We start from the raw sequence: 7302 nt of genomic DNA on the forward strand, positions 1-7302 counted from the left end.
AGTAGAAAGTATTTGTTTGCTTTACAAGCGATGAATACACGATTGACATTGTCTGATGATGGCTCAATCTTAACTGAGTTAAAAGCTAAACCAATGTTTCTACAGCAGCTCTGCGAGGCTCAGAAATGTGATAGTGAGTTGTTAGCTAAATGAGTACAGTGTGAGTTGACTTCGGATTTAGAATTTCAGGTAGGACATGATGATTGCTTGTTATTCAGAGGTAGAGTTTGTATACCAAAAATACAGAGGTTATACATAAAATTTTGCACGAAGCTCATAGTGGTAGCTTGTCTGTTCATCCGGGGAGCAATAAAATGTACAGTGATTTGAGACAAATGTACTGGTGGCCAGGAATGAAATGCGAGTTTTATGAATTTGTATCCAGATGTTTGATATGTCAGGAATTTAAAGCTGAACATCAGGTACTTTCAGGATTGTTACAGCCAGTGATGACACCAGAGTGGAAATGGGATATAGTCATTATGGATTTCGTATCGGGGTTACCCCTATTTCTGAAAAAGAAAGATGCTATCTGGGTTATTATTGATCGCTTGACGAAGTCTGGACATTTTGTTCCTGTACGTACAGATTTCTCACTTGACAGATTAGCTGAGTTATATGTTTTTGAGATTGTTAGATTACACGGGGTGCCAATATCCATTATTTCGGATAGAGATCCGAGGTTCACATCGCGATTCTGGAGAAAGTTACACGAAGCTCTTGGGATGCGGTTGCATTTTAGCACTCTATTTCACCCTTAGACCGATGGTCAATCTGAGCGTGTGATTCAAATTCTGGAAGATATGCTTCAAGTTGCGTACTAGAGTTTGAAGGCAACTGGGAGAAATATTTGTTGTTGGTCGAATTTGCATACAATAACAGTTTTCAGTCGAGCATAAAGATGGCACCGTATGAAGCTCTATATGGTCGTAAATGCCGAAATCCATTTTATTGGACTGGGCTTAATGAGAAAAAGATACACGGGGTTGATTTGATTCGCGAGACTGAGAAAAAAGTGAAAGTGATCCTAGATAGCTTGAAAGCAGCTTCAGGTTGTCAAAATTCGTATGCAGATCTTAAACGGAAAGATATAGAATTCCAAGTCGACGACAGTATTTTTGAAAGTTTCACACTGGAAGAAATTTCTTCGGTTTGGTCGCAAAGGAAAGCTGAGTCTGCGATTTATTGGACCGTATGAGATTACTAAAGGAATCGAACCAGTTGCGTATCGATTAGACTTACTGTCAGAGCTTGAGAGGATTCACAATTTCTTTCACGTGTCTATGTTACGACAATATCGATCTAACACTTCACATGTTATCTCTCTGACGGATGTTGAGATTCAACCTGATATGGCATACAATGAAGAACCGATCAGAATTTTGACACAAGAGGTGAAAGAATTAGGAAATAAAAACAAAGCTTTAGTGAAAGTTTTATGGCAATGACACGAAATAGAGGAAGCCACCTAGGAACCCGAGGAAGCTATGAGAAAGAAATATCCAAACATCTTTTTAGGTAAGATTTTTGGGGACGAAAATCCCTTTAAGGGGGAGAGTCATAACGACTCGTTTTCATTGAAATCAAAATTATGGTTTAGGGACCACAAATCTGAGGTCAAAAAATTTATTATATTATTATTTTATGATCTACAGCGTGATAGTATTACCATATAATTTTGGTTATCTAATTTTGGTTATCTAATTTTGGTTATAATGACATGTATAGGTTATTTTAGCTAATGATAGCTTAGATGTTTTGTTATGTTTTGGTATATTTTGCTATGTATATATAAATGGCCTTATCATGTTTGATGTGTGGTTTGGTATGGTTAACAAGTGAATTGATTTATGTTTGATGGATGAAAATTAAATGGTAGTTGAATATGCATATGAATATCTATTATAATTTGGAGTGATTTAGTGCTTGTTGTGGAAAGTACATATGTATAATGATGTTAGTTTTTGAATGGTTTGTATTGGTGTTTTAGTGCAGAAGTTGTAAGTGATTTATATGACCATTTGATGCTAGAGATCAAGTACATAAATGGTACCAAATGGTATGTTTTGATTAATGATCTACATGGTAAGTTTTGGTACAAATATGCATACGAGTTAGTTAAACAATTGGATATATTGAATGTTTAGATTTACATGTTATAAGTTGACATTTGAGGTGCCTAAGGGCATATTGGTTGTATGTAATGATTTTACATGTTTAATGCTTGATTTTGGCTTGTTTTGGATCCCTATTTATGACTTGTGTATATGCAAAATATTGAGTGTAGGTGGATGCCAAATTGTGTGAGAAATGTGGCTTGTAAAATGACCTATTTTTGTCCACACGGTGGTGTGTCTCAGTAGTGTCTGACACACGACCAAGTGACACGGATGTGTGTCCCCTATATCTTTTAAGAGCACAAGTCAGTATGCTCACACGGCCTAGCACACGGGCGCGTGGCTCGGCCGTGTGGCACAAGTTAGTGAGTTACACGGGCACGGACACAGACTGGGACACGACTGTGTGTCCTAATTTAGTCTCGATTTGTTTATAAGGTGTATTTTGGGCCTCAAGGGCTCGTATTAGGAACAATATGCATGATTATGATTGGTTTCTGACATGAATGCTATATGTTATGAAATGTTTGAAATTTTTGTCTACCTGATCTATATATTCGGTAATGCTCCGTAACCCTATCTTGGTGATGGATACTGGTTAGGAGTGTTACATACTTGGGAAATGGGAACACTTTACTGGTGATATTTTTCAGTAAACTTTCGAGAATGGAAGAGGAGAATTTAATTCGAGTCGTCAGAGACTACAAAGGGGCAATCGGGTGGACGATCACCGACATAAAAGGGTTAAGCCCCTCAACTTGTATGCACATAATTCCAATAAAAGAAAATACGAGCCCAAAGAGAGAAGTTCAAAAATGCCTTAATCCACCAATGATGGAGGTTGTGAAAAAGCAAGTTCAAAAGTTACTAGACGCTAGGATGATATATCCAATTTCCAACAGTAACTGGGTTAGTCCAATTCATGTGGTACCTAAGAAAATAGGTATGACCGTAATAAAAAATGCAACAGGTGATTTAGTTCCCACTCAAGTTCAAAACAAGTGGAAAGTCTGTATAGATTACAGGAAGTTGAACTCTTTAACTCGAAAAGACCACTTTCCACTTCCTTTTATTGATCAAATGTTAGAACGTTTAGTGGGAAAAACTCACTACGGCTGTCATGATGGTTATTCAGGTTTTCCGCAAATTCTAGTGGCACCGGAGGACCAAGAAAAAACAATGTTTACATTTCCTTTTGGCATGTTTGCCTATAGACGGATGCCGTTTGGACTTTGCAATGCGCTAGCCACATTCTAGAGTTTTATGGTAAGTATATTTTCTGATTATGTCAAGAAAATAATTGAGGTATTTATGGACGATTTCATAGTATATGGTAATTCTTTCGATAAATGTGTGTAAACCTCATTAAAATTTTGGAAAGATGCTTAGAATTTAATCTAATTTTAAATTATGAAAAGTGCTATTTTATGGTAAATAAAGGATTGATTTTAAGACATATTGTTTGCGCTGAAGGGATCGCGGTCAATAAGGCCAAAACTGATGTTATCAACTCACTTCCATACCCCACGACTGTGAGGCAAATTTACTCTTTTCTTGGTCATGCAGGTTTTTACAGGTGTCTTAGAAAAGAATTTTCAAAGATTTCGCGACTGTTTTGCAATCTCTTGTAGAAAGATAAAGTGTTTGAATTTGATCAAGCATGCAAAGACGCATTCGACACTCTCAAGAAAAAGCTTGTTTTAGCTCCTATAGTACAACTACCAAATTTGGATTATCCTTTCGAGCTCATGTGAGATGCAAACAACCAAAGTGTAGGAACTGACCTTAGGCAAAGAATTAGGAAGGAACCCCACGTCATATCTTACACCTCTAAAACATTAGATGTTGCCCAAAGCAATTACTCGAATACTGAAAAAGAATTATTAGCCATTGTCTTTACTTTGGAAAAATTTAGACCATATTTATTAGGGTGCGATAACTTGGTGCTGATCATTTGAGCCAAATATCCTTTCCAAAAGACGATGCTCATCTTAAAGACGACTTCCCGGATTAAAATCTTCTGTCAGCCCAGACAGTTTACCCATGATTTGTAGATATGGTAAATTATCTCGCTATAGGAGAGACTCAAGATATTATATTTAGGACAACCCATACCTTTGGAAACACTGTTCCAATCAGGCAACCCGATGATGTGACACTGAGACTGAGGTACTTAAATATGGATTGTTTTGGTCACATATCTTTTATGATGCTACTTATTTTGTAGGACTTGTGAGAGATGGCAAAAAGTGGGTAATTTAAGCCGAAAGAATGAGATGCCCTTAACTCCTATACATGTGTGCACAATTTTCAATATATGGGACATCAATTTCATGGGACCGTTTGTTTCATCATTAATAATGTTTACATTATTCTCATTGTAGATTATGTGTCTAAATGGGTAGAAGCTAAAGCTACTCGTTGCGCTGATGATAAAACTGTAGTGGATTTTCTAATAAGCTCTATCTTTTCCAGGTTTGGCACACTGAGACCATTAAACAACGATTGAGGAACTCATTTCTGCAACAAGGTAATTGATACACTACTGAAAAACTATGGGGTAACATAACGTGTGGCCATGGCTTATCACCCACAGACAAACGGTCAAGTGAATGTTCTGAACTATGAAATAAAGTCAATTCTGGAGAAGACCGTGAATCCAAATTGGAAGGACTGGATCCTACGTTTAAACGATTGATAAGTGATAAAAATAACATATTTTAATCTCATTCTTCATGCATTTTGGGATGATTATTTTTGCAAATTGGTGAATTTTATGCTCTTAATCCTTTAAAATCATGTTTCTATACTTAAAAGAGTATTTGGGAGCCAAAGAAGCAAAAATTAGACAAATAGACCAAATTTCAGGAGCCGCGCGGGCTAGGCCTTCTTACACGGGCTTGACACACGGCCATGTGAGAGACCATGTCGATTTCGCAACTCGCATCCCAAACACGCAGAAAGACACAATTTTTAGGCTTTCTGGGCATTCTAAAGTCTATAAATACCAAATGGAAGAAGACAAGAGGGGAGCATCAGAGAATATTGAAGAAAACAACTTGAAGAACACCATTAGCGCCAACTCTGAAGCAGATTTCCATAAAAAAATAAAGGCTTTTTAATTTCTTTTGAAGTTTTTATGAGTTCCTTTATTTCCTGTGGTTATTCTGTCTTTAAGTTGTTTTTATTCACAATTATGAACTAATTTGCTAGATACCTAGGGAATATGAACCCTATGATGGATTCTATTATTTGATTTCTATTTTACGCAATAAATACTTGATTCTTATTCTCAGTTATGTGTGTTTATCTCTTGTTTTAATATTTCCGGGATATTAATTCATGTTTTATGTGTTTAAATCAGAGGAGGAAAAGTCTCTGTTTAAGAGTAGATCTAGCATAATTGAGTGGAGTTACATACAAGCCTAGAAATAGGACGACATAAATCTACCAAATTAGAGTCAAATCTAATAGGGGAATCCATAGATCGAGTTAATACGACGATAGGGGTTTTAATTAGAAAGAAGTTTCAATTAATCAACCTATAGTTAGTTACTCTTACTCTTGAAAGAGATATTAACCTAATTTAGGGATTTCTACGGATCAAGATACCAAGTGAATAATTTGTTTAATTCAGATTCATAATGATAGATAAAATCTAGGTGGAATCTTTCCTGGTTATTATTTCTCTTATTGGTTATTATTCAATTATTTTCCCGATTTATTCTCTGTCGAGTTCTTTAGTTAAATTAATGTAGTAATCTTAGTTTAAATCAATCACTCCAAATTGTCGGTTAAATAATAGGAAAATGGTAATCACTTGTACTTTTAGTCCTCGTGCATACGATATCTCTACTTACCGTAGCTATACTATTTATCGATAGGTGCACTTGCCTTTGTCGTATTTTTTTTAGTCTTGGGATACATCAAGTTTTGGCGCCATTGTCAGAGACTGAAATATTAGGAAAATTTTATTTCTATTGATTTAGCCATTCGTATTCGTATTTTATTTTATTTTTATATTTTTAATTTAATTTTTACATTTTAATTTTTCTTTTGTTTGCTTTTGGCAGGTTCTTTTGGTTTATGACTAGAGGAAACCTTCCGAGACCATTGCTTTTTGATAGTGAGATTAAAAGTATTGCTCACAAAAATCGTAGAGAGGTTAGAGAAGCAAGGCAGAGTCAACAAAATATAGTAGACGAACAAGAGGACAACAATATTATTGAGGAGCTGGGTGATAATCAGAATAGTCAGCTACCTCTTGTAGATCCTGTTCCTCATACTATGTACGATTATGCCAAGACCACTCTGATTGGGGTTGAATCGAGTATTGTAAGACCTACCATTGGTGCAAACAATTTTGAGCTGAAGACAAAAACTATTCAGATAGGACAATAGTATGTTCAGTTTGATGGTCTGCAAGATGAATATCCCAACACTATTCAAGATTAATGGCGCCACTGATGACACCATTCGCTTATGATTGTTCCCATTCTTGCTAAGGAACAAGGCAAAACAGTGATTAAATTCTTTACCACGTGGTTCTATCACTACATGGGCTCAGATGATCGAGAAGTTTCTCTTGAAGTACTTCCCTCTAGCTAAAATAACTAAGTTGAGGAATGACATTTCATCCTTTGCCCAGATCAATTTAGTGACATTATATGATGCATGGGAGAGATACAAGGATCTATTAAGAAGGTGCCCTCATTATGGGTTACCTCTATGGTTGCAAGTTCAAACCTTCTACAATGGTTTGAACCTTTCGACTAAGTAATTAATTGATGCAACAACTGGTGGAATACTGAATAATAAAACACCTGAGGCAACCTATAAGTTTATATAGAAGATGATACTGAATAATTATCAGTATCAAGTCATAAGGACGAAGCCGATGAAAGGAGTCTATGTTTTTAATTTAAATGTCGTTACCATGTTATCAAACCAAGTAAAAGCACTGAATAAGAAAATTGACGGTTTATATTTTTCTACGTAGGCGAATCCAGTGATGCAATGCGATACAAGTAGAGGTGGAATGATTAATTCAAAATGTTTACCCTTCAGTCCTAGCATAGAGAATGAGCAAGTAAATTATATGGGTAATAATTCTAGACCGCAAAATAACCTTTATAGTAATAACTATAATGCAGATTGGAGGAACCATCCCAATTTTTCTTGGGGT

At 35.9% G+C, this 7302-nt stretch overlaps 1 non-coding gene across 1 annotated transcript; it reads right to left on the bottom strand.

Moving 5' to 3' along the window:
- Window positions 1-6732: 6732 nt before the first annotated feature.
- On the bottom strand, window positions 6733-6839 carry LOC128036346 (small nucleolar RNA R71). Its single transcript, XR_008193144.1, has one exon. It is a non-coding gene; the product is annotated as a small nucleolar RNA R71 (small nucleolar RNA).
- Window positions 6840-7302: the final 463 nt, after the last annotated feature.

This window comes from Gossypium raimondii, chromosome 13, assembly GCF_025698545.1.
Source record: "Gossypium raimondii isolate GPD5lz chromosome 13, ASM2569854v1, whole genome shotgun sequence".
In the NCBI taxonomy this organism is placed as follows: domain Eukaryota; kingdom Viridiplantae; phylum Streptophyta; class Magnoliopsida; order Malvales; family Malvaceae; genus Gossypium; species Gossypium raimondii.